Here is a 25,261-nt window from a genome sequence, read left to right as displayed (position 1 = left end):
CACGAATGCCCGTGTAGTCGGGGGTCGCCCAGGCCCCCGTTAAAACACGCCCTTTGTACATGGCCCCTCTGTTGAAGAGGGTTTGGCAGCAGACCGGGATGAACTATAGTCACACAGGGTGAGCTGCTCTGCCACTGTCACCTCGGGACTCGATCATGAAGCTAGCGCTGAAGCTGTCACATATGGAGGAAGGCAATGGCTGCAACTACCATATACCCCAGGAGCCTCTGAAAGTTCTTCCAGTGGGACCCTTTCTCACTTCAAACACCAGCTGAACACATTCTCATTGGAGAAACGTGTTAGACCGAGTCCATCTCCAAAACTGAAAAAGAGATACTAAGCCCGTGGGCGAGATTACTCTCTTCCAGTTGACCTGAAGACCCAACGGGCTCTGGAGCACTCGAAGGGAAGGACACTGTACTGATACTCCACCCTTACACGCAACCCACAGGATGGCCTGCGGTGCGGAAGGTAGAGATCTGTTTTTAAGCACATGTCTTTCAGGTCGGAGCTGCAGACCAATCTTGGGCCAAGATGGTCACGACCCCCCACCTAGTAGCACGAAGAACGAGTTTACAACTGGCCTTCGTACCGGCTGGAGGAGCGGCTATATCAAATCCTTCGCCAGCAGGATAAGATAAGCACGCACAAGTCAGGAGCACTGCTCAATGCTCGGTGTGATGAATATCACTGAATTTTCAGGAGCACGTCTGCTCAACACCTAATGTGATGACTATCACTGACTTGAGCGGGGTAGCCGAGCCTGAGGTGGGGCAGCAAAGTAGAGAGAGTGGTGTTAGTGTGCTGTGCAACACTTACCTGTCCCCACAAGCGGCAGGGGGCGCGTGAGAAGGCGGATGACCGGGTCCTCGAACGCACCAAGCTGCCTGCTGGCGACCAAGGGGGAGCTGAGGGGTGTAAGGCTATACAGGGTCACACCCGCCAGACTGGCCCTCTTGAGACCCAGGAACAGATGAAATTGCTCTCTCTTTGAAGTGTGGGTACCGCTTGCTCCGCTTTTTTTTTTTTTTTTTTTAGGGAGCCAGCGGCGGAACAGACACACACACAAACAAAGGCTCCACCCGGCCCTCACCCGGGGGGAGGGAGTGATCGTGCCACTCCAAGAGCATCTCATCCATTCCTGGGCGGCCCGCTCCGGAATGCTTTCGCTGTCGCTTGCCACCTGGTTTGGCAGCGCCTGGAGCAGACTGGGCGTCCCTACTGCGGCCGGCTCCATGCTGAGGCCTGGGTGGAGGCTGCTGTGGAGGGCCAACAGGAGCGGCGGCCGGGGAACGCCCACGGCGACGAGCAGGCGGAGGAGCTGCCACCAGCGGCGGGTGGAGGCAGCAGCTGGCCACCGGGGCAGGATGTGCCGGATGACCTCCGTCTGCGCTTGAGCGGCAGAGAACTGTTGGATGCAGTTCTCCACCGCGTCGCCGACCAGCCCAACCTGGGAAATTGGGGAGACCAGGAACCGAACCTTGTCCGCATCCGCCATACCAACCAGGCTGAGCCAACGAAGGCGCTACTGGACCACCAAGGTGGACATCGCCAGACCGATCACGCACGCTACGACACCCGTACCCCGGAGGGTGAGGTCGGATGCAGTGCGGTGCTCACCTATGAGGGCACGGTCTGGATTACCCTCGTGCATGCCATGGGTGCCCTAGCCTGCAGCAACGCCATGGCACGCAAGAGGAAGCGGCTTGCCCACAGGCATTGTAAGCTCTGCCCGTCGGAACGGACAAAACCTCACAGGCCTTAGGGGGGAGACGAGGATCCCCCCAAAAGGCAGCGGCCGCCGGACACAGGTGCACCTGTGTCGACAGACCGCTCCAATGGAGGGACACCTCGCAACCCTTCACCGTTCCTCCATCAAGGGTAATGAGGGGGAAAAGCTATTCAGGCAGTTTCTGGCAGAGAAAGATGCTGTTCACCACCTGATAAGCTCTCCATGCATTTCGGGAAAGAAAGGCACTGGGGCGGCGAGCTGAGAACCAGCGCGGCCCGCCCCAAGATACCAAACTCCAGATTCCAACCGAGACTGAACGGGACACGGTGGAGGTTCCACTCGAGCCCGGCAGCCTCGGCGGCCCGTTTCAGCATAGCTGATAATTCTGGATCCGGCTCGGGCAACATTGAACTCCCGGAGGGAGACAATGCAGCCGAGTCATCATCTCTAGAAGTCAGCTCACCCTCCGATGCTGCAATCGGCGTCCTGTCCTCCAGGGGAGCCCCGAGTGAAACCGCAGGCCCACCCATTACAGATGGACCAGCAGACAACACAGGAGGCTCCAGTGGTTGCAGTGGAAGGGAGGAGTGAGGAGCCCACAGGGAATGGTTACCGGGCGGGACATCCAACACTATCCTCCGGTCACCCATCCCACACAGCACCCGAGGGTGGGGCATGGTAATGGGGACTCGCTCTCCGCGAACGAAGGCGAGTCTCGCCCTCAACACTGCGACAGTCATGTTCCCACAGTGAAAACACGAGCTGTCCACAAAAGCTGTCTCAGCGTGCTGTAAGCCCAAACACGTGACACAACAGTTGTGACCATCAGAGAGAGACAGGGAACGACCGCACCCAGAAATGCACGGGCGGAATGACATCTTGAAAAAGACGCAAACGCACCCGTGTTGCTCTTTCAGAAAATAGGACTGTCACCAGTGCCGGAGCACACAGGGGAATGACCGCGGCAACACTGAACAGAGAACTGAAACAGTGAAGCACTCACTTTTCCGCCCTCTAACCATCCATCAACACACACAAACATTTAGAAATTTGTTGCTGTTAAAACAGCAGTTGAGAGCTCAAAGCTCGCGATCACCGCTGCACTCGCGCTGTAGAACACCAGCACTGGGAGAGTCTTCCTGAAGAACACCGACACACTCGCTCGTTGTAGACAACAGCACTCTCAGAGACATCAAACGATCGGCTCCGAAGCGAAAGGCAACTAGTGCGTGCATCCACTTCCGTATTTATACCCGCGCCGCGGGGGCGGAGTGTGTGATGCGAATCACGCACGCCAATTACATTGGCTCGTTCAATAGTACTTGAAGAAGACAGGCTCTCTAGCGAGATCCCAATTCAGTCGACGTCGACTACGTCCGACGTTATCGACTGAAAGGGAACTTCTGCTTGGAAAACTTCCACCGTCTCCTGGTCTGAGCTTCTAACTTTTCTACAAAGAAAAAGATCACTACAGATGGTGCCGTGACCCGGATTGAATTAACTTCACCTGAATCCATATTGGAATTCAAGCTCAAATATCTGACTGCATTCCAGAGAGAATCTTACCTGAACCAGAACTGAAATCTCCACTCAACAAAGACTGAGTTCCAGAACTGAAATCTCCACTAAACAAAGACTGAGTTCCAGAACTGAATCCTGAAACTTCAAAGCTCAACAAAGAACAAACTTTTTTTGACTGAGTTCCAGACGGAATCCTTTCCGTATAAACAACGATTTGGTGAGTTTCACTCTATTCAAAGAACCACTGAAGACCAGTACAAATCTCTGCGCCGTCAGAGAACAGTTATCAGACAGCTGCAGTGTTTGGCTAACAAAGTTACCCTTTAAAAGTTTATTTTAAAGATGAAAGTATAGCCTCTGCGTTGCTAGAGAAGGTATCCTCTAAAGTTAGGGAAGGTTAACATTACGTGTTAATATTGGTGAACCTCTGTTCAAACAGGGATGTGTTTATCCTCTAAAAGTTAGGAAGGTGAAAGATCCTTTGCATTTTCCTTTTAGAGAAGATTAGCGTAACGTGCTAATATTTTGTGTGTTACCCTTTGCTCTGGGCAAGGAAGGTTAACTGTGTTATCGAGTGTAGCCTCTTTTGATCAGAGAAGATTTAGTGTTTTTGTTTGTTTTATCCTCTAAAAGTTAAGAAGGTGAAAGAGCCTTTGCATTTTTCTTTTAGGGAAGATTAGCGTAACGTGCTAATAGTTTGTGATGTGTTGGTAACAAGGAAGTTTAACAATAGTTGATTTGTGTTAACAAGCGTACCCTCTGTGATCAGAGAAGTTTAGTGTTTGTTTATGTGGTAACAAAGAAATCTACAAAATGATTAAGAAAAGTGCTAGACTAATCTCCACAACTAAAAAAGGTGGTCTTGCTACTCCTTTGTGGTCAGATAGCAAATTTAAAACACTGTTAGGAGAACAGATGGATCTAATAGTCACTGAAAAAGTTAGACAAGAACTAACACAGAAATATGAGATTCATCCAGATAAGATTTGGTCTGTAGAAGAGTGTAAAAAAGTACTCGGAGCAAGTATTCGCAAGAACAATGTGAAAGCCATAATTTGTTGCCACAGAGAATTTCTTTTAGCAAAAGCTACAGAACAGTCTCAGCATAACTCAGAGCTAGAGAAAGAGAATAAAGAGCGACGTGCTAGAGTTCCCGCGTTGACCAAAAAATTGAACCGCAACAAAGATGCAGAAAAGACTGATGTGGAAGAAGTAAGTCAGCCTGATAACATTTACCCTGATTTACGAGCGTTCTTTGAAACAGATGTAGCCATCCAATCAGTCACTGATAAGCCTGTAAATTCAGTTTATGTGTGTGGAGCTAAAAAAGATCACAGGGAATTGAGGAAAATGAAAGTGTTTCTACCCACCCTTCTGTAGTCCGAATACAAACTGTCGCAAAAGCCCTTGGACCTAAGGATATAGAACAACTCTCTGAGAGTTTACCCTCACCTCGTAAACAATTTTCTGAATTTAGAAGGGCATTGATCAGCAAAATTTGTCTATATGACATGTCGTTAACAGAAGTCACATAGTTAATGTCACAAATTTTAACTGATTCTGAATTCAACAGTTTTGAATCTGCAGTGACTTCTGAACTACAACATGCCAGTAGAAGCGATATAAGAGAAGGTGTTTTGAAAATCCCAAAGACTATCTTAGGACCCAAAATAGACTGGTCTAGAGTTTCTAGCTGGGTACAAAAGAAATAATAAACGGTAAATGAATATACTGAAAGGTTTTGTCAGTCAGCCATAAGTTACAGTGGAATAGTGGATGATTATGAAAGTGTGCTCGATGACAAAGGACCACTGATTCGTATCTGGTCAGATGGCCTTGTGGCCGAATACAGAAGAGCTTTGCCATTTCTAGATATAGCTTGGTCTAACAGAACTCTCAGAAGTAACTTAGACAGTTTGGCGGCATGGGAAAGAGATGCTGATGTTAAAGCCAAAGTGAGAGTAGCAGCAGCAGCTACATTTAGCACAGCAAAACAAGAAAGCCGGTGGTCTAAAAAAGAAGGCACATGCCACTATTGTGGAAAATTAGGACATTGGGAGAAAGAGTGCAGGAAGAAGTTGCAAGATACAAAAAGAAATGCTATGCATAATTCTGCTCCTTCTCAGCCTGCATACAACCCTGAATTAGTTCCGCAAGTGTCCACTGAAACTTTAGGACAGCTAGTTCAGGCTCTTCTAAGAGCACAAAAAGACCAGGAAAAAAACTAATTGTTGGGGATGTGAGTAGCTACCTTTCACCTGTAATCCATCATAATGACAAAATAATTTTTGTGAAAGGTAGCATACAAGAGAAAGAAATTGATTTTTTGCTTGATACAGGTGCAGAAATTACAATAATTCCTACAAAATTGGCTATAGGTTTAGACATTCCGTACAAGAAAACCAAACTTTCTTTAACTGGCGTAGTAGGTGAAGATTCTGTTTTGTATGAAACCCCGCCCATAGAGGTACAATTTGGCCAAAAAACTCTGACTACAAAACTGCTATGTGCTCCATTAAACACAGGTGCAATTTTAGGCATGGATCTCCTGAGACAAGTACATCTAACTTTAGACATGTCCTGAGAATCTGCTAGCATTCAAATTTCCTCAGCACAAGTTTCTACTAATAATGTAATCCCTCCAGAGTATGCTTTCTTACAGAATCATCCAATTTGGTCTAAAGACAAGGATGATTGTGGTTTGTTGACAGGTGTAGAACCAATAAAATTGACGGGGACTCCACCTCCGGTCACCAAACAATATCCGATCAATAAGGAAGCTATACATGGGATCAAACCTATTGTAGAAAAGTTGCTGACGCAAGGAGTGCTAGTTAAAACCAAAAGTCCCTGTAACTCACCCATTTGGCCCATCAAGAAATCCAATGGGACATGGAGACTCACCATAGACTACAGAGTAGACAATAAACATATTGATAAAATCACCCCCCCCCCTACTGGCAGATCCTTCCACAATTTGTAATGGCCTACCATTAGAGTGTAAGATTTTTTTCAGTAATTCATATGTCTAATGGATTCTTTTCTGTACCGTTGCACTCTGACAGCCAGCCATGGTTAGCTTTCACAGTTGACTATGAGCAATACCAGTAGACACGTTTGCCACAGGGATTTCAAAACTCCCCAACCATATACCATCAGGCTGTCAGACGTGATTTGTGTGACCCAGAATGTCCGGTAAAACAGTCCACTTTGATCCAATATGTTGATGATATTTTGATTGCCTCAACAGATCACGAGGTACATCAATCTGAATTGGCATCATTGTTGGATTATTTGCTTAAGAAAGGACACAAATGCAGCTTTCACAAAGCTCAAATTGCTAAAAAGCAAGTCACATTTCTGGGTCAAACAATTGGTGCAGGAAATAGATCCATTACACAGGATCGAGCGGCTTCAGTCAAAGCCATACCCCCGCCTACTACCATTAAAACACTCCGATCATTTTTAGGAACAGCAGTTTACTGTAGACCTTGGATTGAAGACTATGCCTCAATTGCACAGCCACTCTATGACTTGTTGAAAGGCCATGATAAAGATTCTGATACTGTTTGTATGGAAGAATGTCACCTCAAAGCATTCAATGATTTGAAGAGAGCACTATGTCAAGCACCAGCATTAGGAATTGCCCAAACTGATAGACCATTTGTGCTTTATGTCCATGAAAATTTAAGCTTCATGACTGCATGTCTAATGCAAGATCATCGGGGCAGTTTACGCCCAATTCATTACTATTCTGGTAAACTTGACATAGTCGCTCAAGGTATGGGCCCATGTCTTAGAGCAGTGCAGGCAGTTCATCTAGCTCTTCAGGCTTCAACAGTAATGGTGTTAGGTCAGACTGTAAATGTAAAAATGCCCTCATGCAGTGTCCGCACTAATGAAACAAGCAAAAGTCACTTCTGTAACCTCCTCCCGTTGGGGAAATTGGTTAGCAACTCTCACAGCTCCGAACATTGTTTTACAGTGTGCACCAGTCACGAACCCATCCTCATGTATGATGTCTGCAATGACTGAGATTTTGTTAGAGGATGAAAGAGAAATGACACACGATTGTGTTACGCTTACATATTTGAATTAGTGAAAGATCTAATGTTTTCCATGAAACTTCCAAAGAAATTAGCAGTGATCAAAGTGAAAGCACATCTCACAACTAATACTACGGAAGCTAAAGGTAATGCTCTTGCTGATATAGCAGCTAAACAGGCTTGTTTCTATGCAACTGTACAAGTGTGTTCAGGTAGTGCAGCACAGAAGACAATTATGCCTCCTGAATCAATAATTGATCTGTACAAAGACGTTCCTCTGTATGAAGCATGGACATGGTTAGACAAAGGAGCCACAGTGGATTCATCTGGTTGCTGGACCAAAGGGGGAAAATATGTCGCTCCCGAATCACTGCTGCCATATTTGGCTCAAAAAATACACAGTTTAGGTCACAGTGGTCCAGCAACAATGAATCACAGGTTCTCAAATCAGTTGTGGAATCCAAAATTCAGAAATGTAGCCACAGAAACAGCCAAGAGGTGTGTAACATGTCAGAAAAATAATGATATACCAGCAGCCACTACACCAGTAGCACATACCCCAGCTCCACCAGGACCATTTCGTCACTTGCAAGTTGATTACATATCATTGCCTCGTTGTAAGAGAAAAACTGATGTTTTGGTAGTAATAGACAAGTTCTCAAGATGGGTAGAAGCTTATCCAACAGGGCGTGCTACAGCTGCACATACTGCTAAATGTCTTGTCACTGATTTCATTCCCAGATGGGGATTACCAGATTGGATTGACTCAGATCAAGGTACACACTTCACAGGACAGGTAGTCAAGGAAGTGTCTAGAATGTTGCAGATTAAGTGGAACCTTCACTGCCCCTATAGGCCACAAGCATCAGGACAGGTTGAACTTGCAAACAGAACAATCAAAATCAGGCTAAGCAAAATGCATCAGCAAGGGGTACCATGGGTCGAAGCACTGCCAGCAGTACTGTGTAGTATGAGAGCATCACCTAACAGAACAGTAAGATTGAGCCCTCATGAGATTATTACTGAGGGCCCCATGCAGATGCCAGGTGTGATTGATCTTAGAAATGCTGATGTACACATTGCCTCAGATACCCTGATTGCTTACTGTGAAAACCTAACAAAGGCGGTACAGAGTGCCAGAGAGAGAGTTGAGTCGTGTTGGCAGACTCCACCAGAAGGTGGACACACTATCATCCCAGGTCAATGGGTTATGATAAAGTCATTCAGGAAAAAGCCATTAGAACCTAAATGGCATGGACCACATCAAGTGATGTTGATTACAGCAGCTGCAGTATTGTGTCAGGGAAGGTAGACCTGGACTCATGTGTCACACTGTAAAGTTGTTCCCCCACCTACAGGGATAGGATAGGACAGGAACCAGTGGGGAGCCGAGGGAAGAACCGATTGCAACAGGTGTCAGGGGGCCAACCCTTCGGTGAAGAATCCCTCATAGGCCTTCCCATCCATTAGTCCATCCTCACCTCACTGCGTTCTTTAGGTGTCATAATTAAGACATAGGGAAAGAGGTAACAACAATAGCAGACTCAGAACAAGTTTACAACCATAGTGTTTGAACAGTTGTGTGAACAACTACTGCTCTCCTGTCTTTTGTTTTCTTTCTTACTCTGTGCAGACACCTCTTGATGACTGTCCGGGACCCATACACAACGACCTCGTCATCTGCGTATGAAGCCACAAGAAAACCTCAAGAAAACGAATAGACCCACTTCCGAACCAACTATCACGAAAGAAAAAAAAATACACAACACAGAGACTCACATACGAAACCTTAAGTCATCCATCAACATGATCAAGATTGTCGTACCAGTAACATGACGGACACTCTCCCTTCGCACAAGATAATGATCTTACAGAACAGAGTGGCCTTGGATTCAACGCAAGGAGGATCCTGCACCATCATCAGACCTGAATGCTGCACCGGTTTTAATGGATCCAACAGAGAACTTGAACAAAATCCAACAAGACATTCTTGATCTTTCAGCAAAATTACACCAGATGACTGAAGATAATTCTTCATGGTTCGGAAACTTGATTGGTAAACCCTGGCTGTGGATAAAGGAAATAGCAATTATGTTGTTGTTTGTTCTACTGGCGTACTATCTATGCGTCCACAGTATCAAGTGTTTCATACAACATATGAATCACGCCTCTCACGAGAAAATCACAGTTCCTAACAGAAAAGACTATTACCTGCAGGATCGCCACAGACCCTAAAATTGCATGTTTGTTTCTGTGTCAGCATGCAATTACACAAAAGCAAACACAGAGTGCATTATGTGCCTGTAACGATCACAAGTTACAAGAATGAACTTTTAAGTGTTTAAATGTGTATATAGTGTGGGAGTTATTTAGAACTCCCAAAGGGGGAATTGAAGGAATACAACTTTGTCAAATGTTTAATTTAGTTTCTAATACTATCATATATAAACTGATCAAGTTCTTTAAATTGAATTTAGCATTCAGCTGTGGAGCACGAAACTCCTGTCTTATTCTGTGCCTCTATATACAGCTGTCAGACGGGGGTTTCTTTCTATTGTAAGTCAAATGAAACATGTTAATGAAACTCTTGGAGACTCTAGCGAGCTTTTGTCTTAGCAAGAGAGAGTCCTGTCACTCCTGTTCTGGAGTCTCAGGGTTTGAATAAGTTTTTCCCTCTCTCTTTTAATACAGGTTCCTAAACTTGTATACGAGTTTCCACCATCACAATGTAATTCCTCCCTCTTAAAATGTATATATATTACAATGTTTGACTCAAGAAGTCAGACGATGTTGGAATGACTGCAGCAACGAAAAGCAATAAAGAACTTCTGCTTGGAAAACTTCCACCGTCTCCTGGTCTGAGCTTCTAACTTTTCTACAAAGAAAAAGATCACTACAGAAAGGGGGAAAATATCTCGCTCCCGAATCACTGCTGCCATATTTGGCTCAACAAATACACAGTTTAGGTCACAGTGGTCCAGCAACAATGAATTACAGGTTCTCAAATCAGTGTTGGAATCCAAAATTCAGAAATGTAGCCACAGAAACAGCCAAGAGGTGTGTTACATGTCAGAAAAATAATGATATACCAGCAGCCACTACACCAGCAGCACATACCCCAGCTCCACCAGGACCATTTTGTCACCTGCAAGTTGATTACATATCATTGCCTCGTTGTAAGAGAAAAACTGATGTTTTGGTAGTAATAGACAAGTTCTCAAGATGGGTAGAAGCTTATCCAACAGGGCGTGCAACAGCTGCACATACTGCTAAATATCTTGTCACTGATTTCATTCCCAGATGGGGATTACCAGATTGGATTGACTCAGATCAAGGTACACACTTCACAGGACAGGTAGTCAAGGAAGTGTCTAGAATGTTGCAGATTAAGTGGAACCTTCACTGCCCCTATAGGCCACAAGCATCAGGACAGGTTGAACTTGCAAACAGACCAATCAAAATCAGGCTAAGCAAAATGCATCAGGAAGGAGTACCATGGGTCGAAGCACTGCCAGCAGTACTGTGTAGTATGAGAGCATCACCTAACAGAACAGTAGGATTGAGCCCTCATGAGATTATTACTGGACTCCCCATGCAGATGCCAGGTGTGATTGATCTTAGAAATGCTGATGTACACATTGCCTCAGATGCCCTGATTGCTTACTGTGAAAACCTAACAAAGGCGGTACAGAGTGCCAGAGAGAGAGTTGAGTCATGTTGGCAGACTCCAGCAGAAGGTGGACACACTTACATCCCAGGTCAATGGGTCATGATAAAGTCATTCAGGAAAAAGCCATTAGAACCTAAGTGGCATGGACCACATCAAGTGATGTTGATTACAGCAGCTGCAGTATTGTGTCAGGGAAGGAAAACGTCTCAGTTACGTATGCAACCCTCGTTCCCTGAGTAGGGAACGGAGACGTTACGTCGGATGACGACGAATGGGGTTTCGCTTAGAAAGCCTATCAACTTCGAGTATTACAAAACGAGCCAATGGCAAAGAAATGCCATGGGTCTGCGGAATTTGCATGGCGTAACTCCGCCCCACCTCGTGGGTATAAAAGGAGGACGCCGGCAACAGGCAGATATGTTTCTTCGCTGAGGAGCCAAGACTGAGCTCAGGCGATCCCCGTGGTACAGCGGAAAGTGGCAGGCAGACGTAACGTCTCCGTTCCCTACTCAGGGAACGAGGGTTACATACGTAACCGAGACGTTCCCTTTCATTGTCACTCCGAGTTACGTCGGATGACGACGAATGGGGTTACCAGTCTAATCACGCCACCTTCTCAGCTGTCTTCCAGTGCCCTGCGTAAATCTGAGATCCCTGTCGTGAGACTGGCACGGACGAAGGACTCCTATTTAGCACAGGAATACCAAGGTACACTGGGGAGCATATCCCAAGTTCAGGGGAAATATGCAATTAATGCCAACCCAGAGGGGGGGACTTAGAGAATACACATGTGACCCGAAGGAGACATGGAGAACACTGGGGTGTCCAGCCGCAGGTGGAATATTTCAACCCCAGGGGTGGCAAGGTGGCTTGCCAAGGGAAAGACACATGCTCGGGAGGCTTACAGTGGAAATACACATGTGGGGGTCGCTCAGGGGAGGGACCATGCACACGGGAGGCACCTAGCCGACGCACAGGCAATAGACACTGGCGCCAACGTCAGGAGTGCTGGAGGAACTCAGGGCTTTTCGGGGAAGCTCACCTGAGGAGAATATCGCACGTATCCAGTCCGTGGAGTGGAATGGCGAGCAAGCGAAGACACCTGAGCGGGTCCAGTACTAGCTGGTTGAAGCGAGTACATGAGAGGACACTGGCTCCACTCGGAGATTGTAGAATCTGGCGAATGTGTTAGGTGTCGCCCAGCCTGCAGCTCTGCAGATGTCTGTTAGCGAGGCGCCATGCGCTAGAGCCCAAGAGGATGCCACACTCCGGGTGGAGTGGGCAGTCACACCAAGGGGGCACGGTCGACCTTGCTGCTGGTATGCCAAGGCAATGGCGTCCACTATCCAGTGAGACAACCTTTGCTTGGAGAGAGCCTTTCCCTTCAGCTTCCCACCATAACAGACAAAGAGCTGGTCTGAGGTCCTGAAACACTGCGTCCTGTCTACATAGGTGCGGAGGGCGCGTACTGGACAGAGCAGTACCAAGGCTGGGTCTGCCTCCTCCGGGGGCAGCGCTTGCAGGTTCACCACCTGGTCCCGGAAGGGAGTGGTAGGAACCTTGGGTACATATCCAGGCCGGGGTCTCAGGATCACGTGAGAGTAAGCCGGCCCAAATTCCAGGCACGCTTCGTCAACGGAGAATGCATGCAAGTCCCCCACCCTCTTGATGGAGGCCAATGCAACCAGGAGCGCTGTCTTCATAGACAGGAACTTAAGCTCCACTGATTGCAAAGGCTCAAAGGGAGCACTCCGCAGGGCAGTTAGAACCACTGAGAGGTCCCAAGAGGGAACGAGAGGAGGGCGAGGAGGATTCAGTCTCCTCGCTCCTCTCAGGAACCTAATGATCGGGTCGTGCCTTCCAACAGACTTACCTTCGACTGGGTCATGGTGTGCGGCAATAGCGGCAACATAGACTTTCAGGGTGGAGGGAGACAGCCTTCGCTCCAGCCTATCTTGAAGGAAGGAAAGCACGACACTAATCGAACATCTCCGGGGGTCTTCTCGGTGAGAAGAGCACCAGTTGACGAAGAGGTTCCACTTCAACGCGTAGACGTGTCTCGTGGACGACGCTCTAGCGGAAGTGATGGTAGCCGCCACCGTAGGTGGAAGGGTACTCAAAGCTGCTTCGTCCCGTCCAGGAGCCACACGTGGAGGTTCCAGAGATCGGGACGAGGGTGCCATAGGGTGCCCCGTCCCTGAGAAAGGAGGTCCTTCCTCAGGGGAATCGGCCAGGGAGGTGCTGTCGCGAGGAGTACTAGTTCGGAGAACCAGGTCCGGGCGGGCCAGTATGGCGCGAACAGAGTGACCTGCTCCTCGTCCTCCCTGACCTTGCGCAGGGTCTGCGCAAGAAGGCTCACTGGGGGAAACGCATATTTGCGGCCCCGCGGCCAGCTGTGCGCCAGTGCATCCGTGCAGAGCGTGCCCTCGGTCAGGGAATAATACAGGGCGCAATGGGTCGAGTCGTGAGAGGCAAACAGATCTATCTGTGCGTCCCCGAACTGGTCCCAAATCAGCTGGACCGACTGGGGATGGAGTCGCCAATCTCCCGGGAGGGGCTGAAGCCGTGAGAGCTCGTCGGCTGCACAGTTCAGGGCTCCGGGGATATAAATGGCATGAAGCGACCTCAGATGCTTCTGACTCCATATGAGGAGGTGGCGGGCGAGTTGCGACATACGGCGGGAGCGTAGACCACCTTGATGGTTGATGTACGCTACAGTGGCGGTATTGTCTGAACGGACTAGTAAGTGTTGGTTCTTGAGCACGGCCGGAAGCGGCGCAAAGCAAGACATACGGCCAGCAACTCGAGGCAATTGAAGTGCCAGAGGCGGCGGGGTCCTGTCCAGGAGCCCGCGGCAGCACGTCCATTGCACATGGCACCCCAGCCCGTGGAGGAGGCATCTGTCGTTACAACAACATGCCGCGAAGCTCGTTCCAGGGGCACTCCGGCCCGTAGAAAACTGAGGTCCGACCACGGGGTGAAGGTCTGACGGCAAGACTGAGTAACTGTTACTGGGAAGGTGCCGTGTTGCCATGCCCACCTCGGAACTCGGTCGTGAAGCCAACGCTTAAGCGGTCTCATATGAAGCAATCTGAGCGGCGTTGCCACGGCTGCAGATGCCATATGCCCCAGGAGCCTCTGAAAGAGTTTCAGTGGAACCGTACTCTTGCCCTCGAACTGTCTCAGGCAAGTCAGCAATGTCTGCGCGCGCTCGCTCGTAAGCTGCGCGGACATGGCGACCGAGTCGATATCCATACCGAGAAAAGAGATCCTCTGCACGGGGCAAAGTTTGCTCTTTTCCCAGTTGACCCGAAGGCCCAGACGAGCTAGGTGCCGGAGCACTAGGTCCCTGTGTTCGCATACCTGGTCTCGAGAGTGAGCTAGGATCAGCCAGTCGTCGATGTAGTTCAGGATGCGAACCCCGTGTTCCCGAAGGGGAACAAGGGCTGCCTTGACGACCTTCTTGAAGACGCGAGGAGACAGGGCTACCCCGTAAGGGAGAACCGCGTACTGGTATGCCTGCCCCTCGAAGGCAAACCGAAGGAACGGTCTGTGTCGAGGGAGAATGGAGACATGAAAGTAGGCGTCCTTCAGGTCGATTGCTGCAAACCAATCCTGGGGCCGCACACATCCGAGAATGTGTTTGGCAGTGAGCATCTTGAACGGCAGCCTGTGAAGGGAACGGTTCAGCACACGCAGGTCCAGGATTGGCCGTATCCCACCGGTTTTCTTGGGGACAATGAAGTACGGGCTGTAGAAGCCGGTCCTCATCTCGGCCGGAGGGACGGTCTCGATCGCACCCTTCGCCAGCAGGGTGGCGATCTCTGCTCTCATGATAGGGGCGTTGCCACCGACCAAAGTGGAGCGGACTCCCCTGAAGCGGGGAGGAGACCGCGCGAACTTAATCGCGTAGCCGAGCCTGATCGTCCGTGCGACCCAGCGGGACAGGAGGGGAGCCGAGGGAAGAACCGATTTAAACAGGTGTCGGGGCCAACCCTTCGGTGAAGAATCCCTCATAGGCCTTCCCATCCATTAGTCCATCCTCACCTCACTGCGTTCTTTAGGTGTCATAATTAAGACATAGGGAAAGAGGGAACAACAATAGCAGACTCAGAAAAAGTTTACAACCATATTGTTTGAACAAATACTGCTCTACTGTCTAGCAGACTCGAAAAAGTTCACAATCCTAGTGTGTGAACAAATACTGCTCTCCTGTCTTTTTTTTTTTTTCTTACTCTGTGCAGACACCACTTGATGACTGTCCGGGACCCATACACAACGACCTCGTCATCTGCGTATGAAGCCACAAGAAAACCTCAAGAAAACGACTAGACCCACTGCCGAACCAACTATCACGAAAGAAAAAAAACTACACAACGCAGAGACTCACATACAAAACCTTCAGTCATCCATCAACATGATCAAGATTGTCATACCAGTAACATGACGGACACTCTCCCTTCGCACAAGATAATGATCTTACAGAACAGAGTGGCCTTGGATTCAAGGCAAGGAGGATCCTGCACCATCATCAGACCTGAATGCTGCACCGGTTTTAATGGATCCAACAGAGAACTTGAACAAAATCCAACAAGACATTCTTGATCTTTCAGCAAAATTACACCAGATGACTGAAGATAATTCTTCATGGTTCGGAAACTTGATTGGTAAACCCTGGCTGTGGATAAAGGAAATAGCAATTATGTTGTTGTTTGTTCTACTGGCGTACTATCTATGCGTCCACAGTATCAAGTGTTTCATACAACATATGAATCACGCCTCTCACGAGAAAATCACAGTTCCTAACAGATAAGACTATTACCCGCAGGGTCGCCACAGACCCTAAAATTGCTTGTTTGTTTCTGTGTCAGCATGCAATTGCACAAAAGCAAACACAGAGTGCATTATGTGCCTGTAACGATCACAAGTTACAAGAATGAACTTTTAATGTTTAAATTTGTATATAGTGTGGGAGTTATTTAGAACTCCCAAAGGGGGAATTGAAGCAATACAACTTTGTCAAATGTTTAATTTAGTTTCTAATACTATCATATATAAACTGAGAAAGTTCTGTAAATTGAATTTAGCATTCAGCTGTGGAGCACAAAACTCCTGTCTTATTCTGTGCCTCTAAATAAAGCTGTCAGACGGGTTTCTTTCTATTGTAAGTTAAATGAAACATGTTAATGAAACTCTTGGAGACTCTCGCGAGCTTTTGTCTTAGCAAGAGAGAGTCCTGTCACTCCTGATCTGGAGTCTCAGGGTTTGAATAAGTTTTTCCCTCTCTCTTTTAATACAGGTTCCTAAACTTGTATACGACTTTCCACCATCACAATGTAATGCCTCCCTCTTATAATGTATATATATTACAATGTTTGACTCAAGAAGTCAGACGATGTTGGAATGACTGCAGCAACGACAAGCAATAAAGAACTTCTGTTTGGAAAACTTCCACCGTCTCCTGGTCTGAGCTTCTAACTTTTCTACAAAGAAAAAGTTCACAACAAGGGATAATACAATCCCCTCTTGCTGACCCTCTTGTACGATGATAAGCTTGTAGTAACAAACTGACTGAGTAGAAGAGAAGTCAGTCCCTGTATAATCTTGTACATAAGACAAGCATTAACATATTTAATTAGATTTTTCCAGCTCAGCAAGTTATATTTTACTAATATTGGGCAATGATAAAAATGTACTGATTTTTAGTCCAGAACTTTAAGTGTTTTTTTATACAGTGACTGTAATGGTAGTAGCGTAGTGGCGCTAGCCTGTGACCAAGTTGTTAGACAATAAGTAATGTGTGAAATGACCATGGAGTACATGTACATTTTAGCCGCCTCGGTTGACATGTGATCTCTTATGAACCTAAAATTAGAAAGATTGAATCTTGACCCTGTTACATACCCTTTTCACCTGAGGTTTGAAGGATAGTGTACAAGATACTTGTACTCAGATGCAACCTGTAGCCTTTCCCCTAAAACGAAGACATCTGGCTCTACACATGCACTGTTTGTCTTAGAGAAAAACATGCACATTGTTTTTTCCACATTTAGCTGCAAACAGCAATCGCTGCAACCATGCTGTTACATGAGCCATGGAATTTGTAAGTCCATTAGCAACTTGTGTCCTACTGCTACCATGTAAATAAATTACAGTATCATCCGCATACATTTGGATGTTGGTGTCAGAACATACAGATGGAAGATCATTAATATATAATGTAAATAGTAATGGACCCAAAATAGATCCTTGTGGGACACCCGTCGACAATTGTAGGGGAGCTGATCGATGATTCTGTACTTGGACGGACTGAGATCGATTTAATAGATAAGATTCTAACCACTTGAGTGCCGTTGAAGAAAAATTTATACTGCACAACTTGGACATGAGAATTCTGTGATTGACAGTGTCAAAAGCCTTCTTAAGGTCAAGAAATACAGCTCCAACAACACCACCTTTATCTAATAAGGATTTGATTTTTTCAACAATGAAGCAGTTAGCCGTTTCAGTTGAATAATTAGATCTGAAGCCGAACTGCATTGGGTGCAGGACAAAATAACAAGTATTCAAATAACAAATGATTTGCTCCGCCACTAGTTTCTCTGCAACCTTGGACACTTTGGGTAAGATGCTGATAAGCCTGTAATTACAGGTAGAAAAGGAATCTCCACTCTTGTGAATTGGAATAACAACAGCCGACTTCCAAACACTCGGAAACTTTGCCTGGCAAATCGAGAGGTTAATAATTCTGGTAATGGGACTATTTAGTGTTATGCCAAGTTCCTTGAGCATGACTGCATCCATGCCAAAAATGTCCTTAGCCCTAGATGGTTTAAGAGATCCAATTATTCTCATAACCTCTGACTCATTAACACTTCTTATCTTGAAGGTCGGCTCCGTTGTTTTAACAGGACATATATCCGTGTACTCAGGTAAAAAACACTGTGTAATAGTAGCTACAGAATCAATAAAGTGGTGGTTGAAAGACTGAGCTACTTCTGCTGGATTATTTGTGAGCTTGTTATTTACTTTAAGTTCAAGCAGCTTCACGTCTTTACGGTTATTTCCTGTTAATTTTTTTAGCTTATTCTAAATTATTTTAAAGTTTCCCTTTGCTCTTTCAATTATTGACGAAAAAATTTGCCTTTTCAAGATTTTGAAGATTACCTCATCATCTTTACCACATTGTTCCGTAATGCAGCAAAGTGCTGTCTGTCATGTATGGATTTAGTTTTAACTGCAAGGCAAGATCCCTTTCCTTCATAAGTTTTAAAATATCTGAGTTAATCCAAGGAACAGTGTTTTTGATTTGTTTTGCTCCTAAATGTACCATTAAAATCTTTAATAGTGCTCTCCATTACTTTTGAGAACTTTTGACTGTCTTCCTCACAATCTATTCCTATCAGTAGATCATCCCATTTAATTTGCTGAACAGTATTTTTAAAGTCCTCCTGTTTGTTTTAGGGATTCTAAGAGATTAATATTCAGTGACAAAAGAGCTGAATCGCTTATTGGTTAGTTTTCTGTCCACAAGGGTAAGATTATGATCAGACAGTCCAGTTAACATATTAAAATATTTAAAAATTCTCTCAGGTCTTTTACTAAATATTAAATCAATCTGTGTCCTAGTGGAGTTAGTTATTCTTGTTGGCCCATTTACAAGCTGTGTGAGATCAAACTGATCAGTTATCTGTTTGAGATTCTTTCTAATTGCTTTATCTATCCAATTTATATTAAAATCTCCCATTATGATGACCTCTTTATTGAAATTACATTCTCTTAAAAGGTTCTGAAAATTTTCATAGAAACTAGCTACTATTAGAGGAAGGAGGCCGGTAGATTACAATAAGAACGAATGACATTTGTGGTGAGAGAATAATATTTAGACCAATACATTCCAGCTCTTTACAGTTTGACCAACAGATTTCATTGCACTGGATATTATCTTTCACATAAATCATAACACCGCCTCCCTTTGAGCCCACTCTATCCCTCCTGAAACTTTTAAAACCAGGCACATGATGCTGCTGAGGGAGAACTTTTCTTTAGCCATGTCTCAGATAAACAAAGAAAGCAGGGACGTGCACAGGGGGGTTGCTCAGGTTGCCCGGGCAACTGCCCATATGCCCTTCTCGACTCAAGTTGCCCTTCCGAGAAAAAAAAAAAAAATCGTACAATGGCTGCAGAATTTCACATAGGCCTAGATACATTTTTTTTTTTTTTTAAATCGCAAAGCTTCATTCACTTCCATTCGTGCACCGAAAGTGAAAGTCAGTAAGGGAAGGGCAAACTGTTTACGTGGCTGCAGCGCTGCACGCGACCGGTGCGTAAGACCCCACAAATTACTTAAGGCCCCGCCTCCATCTCGTGTCATAGCGTGTCAATTAATGTGTACAACATCCATGACAAAATGAAGCGAAACTATCCTTCTGGTCACGAAAAGAGGAAGAAGAAAAAACCCATGAGAGTGAATTGCGGGAACAACAATCAGGTAAACTTGTGTTCTCTCCTCTCTAAGTTTGATGTCAGCAAAGTTTGATGTTTTTCGGTCTTGCTAACCTACCTGGGCAGGCAGTGCATCTCTTGCATCACTTTGTGCCTGACAAAAGTGAGAGTAAAATAAAAAAAATTATTACGTTTGTTTTTGATAAACGACAAAGTGCAACGGTGTTTGTTTACTGCAGCTCGGAAAACATAACCGCGTCGCGTGTGTTATCGTGCGTTCATATGCGCGTGCACGAAATGAAACGTCTCAGGTTACGTATGTAACCCTGGTTCCCTGAGAGGGAACGAGACGCTGCGTTGAGACGCGGTGGGAACGCTCTGCGTGATTGCGTCGTGAAGCACGTGTATAATCAGTCCAATGGAAGAGCGAGACGTCATAGGCGGTGACGTCATAGACCAGGAAGCTATAAAGCACACCAGAAAACAGACCGCGACAGCTTCTGAAAAAGCCTGAAGCAAGTCGATCAGGGCATGCAGGAAGTATGGCGGGAGAACGCAGCGTCTCGTTCCCTCTCAGGGAACCAGGGTTACATACGTAACCTGAGACGTTCCCTTTCAAGGGAACTCGAGCTGCGTTGAGACGCGGTGGGAACCCCATACCCACTACGCCATAAGACAAATGCCCGTTCTGTGTGTAGTCCTTGCGCACACTAGAAGCAAGCAACCTAGCCCCGGGAGTGGAGAGGTGTAGGTCATAAAATCTGCCAATGTATGAGGTGAGGACCAGCCTGCCGCATTACAAATATCCTGAAGGGAAACACCCGAAATTAAAGCCTAGAGGCAGCCATACTCCTAGTAGAATGGGCCTGAACAGCCACAGGTGGACGCTGTCCGGCCGCTTCATAAGCAAGTGAGATAGCCTCAACTACCCACTTGCTCATTATCTGTTTAGATGCAGGGCAACCTATCTTAGGTTACCCGAAGCAGACAAATAATTGTTCTGATAAACGCCACTGAGCAGCTCTGTGGACCTAAGCATCCAAAGCCCGGACAGGGCATAACAGATTTAAGATTTTCCTGATCTGGGGTATTAAAGGTGGAGGACAGAAGGCCTGGAGCACAAATGACCGCACATTTAGTAGGGAACTAAGAAATACAACCCGATCTGGGGTGAAGAAATACTACCACCAACCAGGTGCAAATCCAAGTACGTGCAGGCCTCAGCCTCATGTACCACGGAGAAGATGAAATTAGGGATCTCTCCTCAGAGATAGCCCAGCAAAGAAACATTCATTACAGAAATCAAGTACTGTACCAAAAAGGGCAGAAACGAGATTCAGAAGGCGTTCTCTGCACCAGGCAGAGAACAGCATATTAGTCTTCTCGTGGAGGGAGCTCTAGACTGGAGTATGGTCTCCACGACCTCGGTCGAGAAACCTGAATCTATGAGCTGGGCCCCCTCAGAGGCCGAGCCCACAGTATCCACAACTCCAGAGCTCCCAGGAGCAAAGATATCGGGAAAAGCGTATAGGTGTAGTGGCAACCACACCTATTACATTACATCCAGTCCAAGCGGAGCTGGATGCGTGAGGGAGAAACACAAGGGCAATGCATTGTACAAGCGATGCGAAAGGTCGACTTGTAGTTTGACCGAAGTTCTCCCTAAGAAGCTCCACCACCTCGGGGTAAAGTCTCCATTCCCCGGGCCACAGCCCCTGCCTCAACAGGATATCTGCTCTGATATACGAGACCATCAGTGTTTTGTCCGGACCCTTCGCCGACCAACCACTCATGATTGCCCCCGACTTGTGAGGGAAACATCCGTCGATAGCATTATGCGTCGACAAGAAGCCCCCAACACTGGGCCTGGGCGAGGAACCAAGGTTCTTCCACATGACCGAGGCACGAAGGCATAGCCGCGTGACCTTGATCATGCGAAAACGGATTTCCCCTCAGAGAAAACCCCTTGGTCCCGAGCCACCACTGCAGGGGTCTCATGTACAGAAGGCCAAAAGTAACTACGTTGGACGCAACTGCCATGAGCCCCAGCCAAAGACCGTTCACCGAGCGGCCACTCATGACCGCCCCCCATCCTGTGAGGGAAGCATCCGTCGATAGCGTGACGCGTCGACAAGAAGCACCCAGCACTGGGCCCTGGGCGAGGAACCAAGGCTTCTTCCACATGACCGAGGCACGAAGGCATAGCCGCGTGACCTTGATCATGCGAAAAACGGATTTCCCCTCGGAGAAAACCCCTTGGTCCCGAGCCACCACTGCAGGGGTCTCATGTACAGAAGGCCAAAAGTAACTACGTTAGACGCAACTACCATGAGCCCCAACAGTCTCAGAGACTGTTTGCAGTGAGTGACTGACCTAGTTTTACATTCTTTACGGCTGTGAGAATCGCAGAAATACGTGCAGGAGACAGACGTGCTTGCATTGTTGTCGAATCCCATAATACACCTAGAAAGTGGTCCTCAAGCTGGGAGGAGTACACTCTTTTTGGTGTTGAGCCGCAACCCCAACCTCCTTATGTGGGACAGAACGACATCTCGATGTTGAACTGCCAAAAGCTCGGACTGAGCTAAAAATCAACCAATCGTCGATATAATTTAATACGCGAATGCCCTGGAATCTCAGAGGAGCCAGAGCTGCATCCACGCATATTGTAAAAGGTGTGGGGTGATAACCTAGGCCGAATGGAAGAACCCGATACTGGTATGCTTCGCCCCTGAAAGCAAACCTCAGGAACCTCCTGTGATGAGGATGGATAGATAAGTAAGCGTCCTTTAACTCTATTGTGACAAACCAGTCCTCGGACTGAATCTGTGACACAATCATATTTAGCGTAAGCATAATATGCTGTTTAATTGACGCAGGTCTAGAGTAGGACGCAACCCCTCATCCTCTTTCGGAACAATGAAGTAATGGCAGTAAAACCCTGACTGTCTGCCGGGAGGAGGAACCCCTTCTACAGCTCCTTTTGCAGAAGTGTCAGTACTTCCTGCTCCATAACCAAAGCCTGCTCGGGGTCCACCACAGTGGGGAGGACCCCTAGAAATCTGGGCGGACAAGAACCGAATTCTGAACCCTTTTCTATAGTGTGCAGGACCCACCGAGAAATATGTGGCAGTAGTTTCCACGCTGCCAGAAATTCTACTAGGGGAACCAGTCTCTCAAGACTGGCCTCTGGATTTGGTTGAACAGTCAGTACGGTGCCCTGAAGCGGCGAACCGGCAGGGAACAACCGAACTGACCGTTCTACGACCCTCCTCGGAGGATCGTATGGGGACGCTGACACCTCGGTGCCCTGAACGGCGAACCGGCAGGGAACAACCGAACTGGCAGCGCTGCGACCCTCCTCAGAGAGTCGCACCCCAGAGGGCGCCGAGGAGAAACGATTTCTCAAAACCGTCCCTGCCCCGGAGGAGCCCTCAGAAGCTTTATTAGAGATGACAGTCCTCAGATCTTGCCTCCCTTTAAATAACTTAGTTCCAATGACCCTCCTCGGAGGATCATTGGAAAAAGCAGGCACCTCGGCACCCTGAAACGGCGAACCGGCAGGGAAACCGAACTGACTGCTCTACGACCCCCCTCGGAGGATCGTTTGGGGACACTGACATCTTGGTGTCCTGAACGGCGAACCGGCAGGAAAACCGAACTGGCAGCGCTGCGACCCTCCTCAGAGAGTCGCACCCCAGAGGGCGCCGAGGAGAAACGATTTTCTCAAAAACCATCCCTACCCCGGAGGGGACCTCCCTTTTAGCAGCCTGATAGCCTCGGCATCAGGGCTTCCTATTGTCCAAGCTTTTTTAGAGATAAAATAGTCCTCAGATCTTGCATATCTCTAACTGGCTAGACTGCTACCGCCACCCAAGTCCCCTTTGATTGTGCAGGAGCCCAAATGGCGATGCTCGCTGTGCTGCGAGGAGCTTAGTAGACTGAGACTGCTCCGCCCAGCAGTCTCAGGAACATAGATTGGTGAGGAAGAAACCTCTGGAACGCCGCTGAACGGTTTATTCTTAGTTTCTTGAAAGCGGAGCATCCAGAAGAACAGACATAATTTTATCTTATTTTTCTTTACTTTTAAATCAGAAAAACGTATATATATATATATATATCAGTCCGTGGCCACCAGCAGGAAAACAACCGAACTGGCCGTGTGCGACCCTCCTCAGAGAGTCGCCACCCAGAGGACGCAGAGGAGAAACGATTTCTCGAAACCGTGCCTCCCCAGTATAGTTTATCTGTTTTTGCACGACGCAATTCTCGAATAGGGTCAGTGCTGACAACCTCACATTCATCCATGTCTTTATAATTTACCCACCAGCGTTGCCTAAAATTTTTTTATTTTATTTAGATGGCTGGTGGGTAACGTCGGGGTTAAAAATTATGACGCCGACTCGGGAGAGAGAAAGCTAGCAAGCGTCTCTTTAACCCGAGGCACTGTCATACCATGATACTTAATACCCATAGCATTACTATAGTTAGACGTAGGGCATTAAACACATAAAATAGAAACCGACTTATTCCACGATCTTGAAACCTCAGTGTGGTGTGGAGATAGGGAAAAACGGCAGTCCCCGACGAGGAGGCTGAGATACAGAGTTTCTCTGTTTTAAGATTTATTTCATCTAATAAACTCCTTATTTTCACTCTCATAAAGTTCAGCTGGCCAGAAAATATTTAACTAGCAACAACATTAGATAAACCTCCTTTTAAAGCTCCTCTTTATTCAACAGAGTTATGAGCTGACTTATTTATTCATTTATTGAAAACTCAAACATCTGCCTTTTCTTAATATCTTTATTTGTTTTGTTCTCTTTTTCTAAACAAAACACTAACGATACCAATTCCTCGGAACTGGAAATCGCCAGCACTGGATCTGGCAGGTGAAAGCTGAGATAGGGCAGAGCCCGTCCCAACCCCCTGCTGTCAGATCCGTTTGCGAACCCCAAAATGCGAGTCGCCGCCGTGCATCGGCAACAGCGGGACCCGCGCGGGGAGCGCGAACCGAACCGTCCTCCTCGAAGAACGCCTGGCGAGAGCAGAGCGTCCTCACGAACAGCTTCTCGCAATGCTCACAGTCAGCCCACTCGAGAACTGACTGTGGCATGCTCCACTCCCAAATAGTAACAAAAAGCTGATGTGTGTGTCCCCACCCGTGATATAACGTGGGCAGGGAACAACACAAAAGCTGCTTGCTCTCTTTTGCCATAATATATATATATATATATATATATTGCAACTTGACAGACAACAATAAATATGACAAGGACAGAATACACAGATCGCTTGCTGAAGGCAACAGAAGCTGTCGCGGTCTGTTTTCTGGTGTGCTTTATAGCTTCCTGGTCTATGACGTCACCGCCTATGACGTCTCGCTCTTCCATTGGACTGATTATACACGTGCTTCACGACGCAATCACGCAGAGCGTTCCCACCGCGTCTCAACGCAGCTCGAGTTCCCTTGAAAGGGAACTCGCATTTTTCAAGCAGAAATATGTGGAGACCAGACATAGGCTACTGTACAATACATGCACGTGAATGATGGCACTCCCAATCAAAGTCACATTTATAAAACAAGAAACTGATTATCTAGTCTCAGTGTAGTTAAAAACTCTAAACAACTGCACTAATTATGCAAGATAGAAAGCAATGTATTGACAATTCGACATTGATTGACTATTGATTTATAGGCTATATTGAATTTAAAATGTTGATTAGCTGGACATACTGGTCAATATGGATGCACATCCCTCAGTAAATAATAACCATAAATCAAGAATTGCTTCAACATGCATAATAATAAATAAAAAAAATCATACTGATGGCGAAAATACCCAG

The sequence above is a fragment of the Siphateles boraxobius genome, unplaced genomic scaffold, assembly GCF_051911475.1.
Source record: "Siphateles boraxobius isolate OS27281-9 unplaced genomic scaffold, OSU_SipBor_1 5, whole genome shotgun sequence".
In the NCBI taxonomy this organism is placed as follows: domain Eukaryota; kingdom Metazoa; phylum Chordata; class Actinopteri; order Cypriniformes; family Leuciscidae; genus Siphateles; species Siphateles boraxobius.
The sequence above is the reverse complement of the archived record's forward strand: the minus strand, read 5'-3'. Positions refer to the sequence as shown.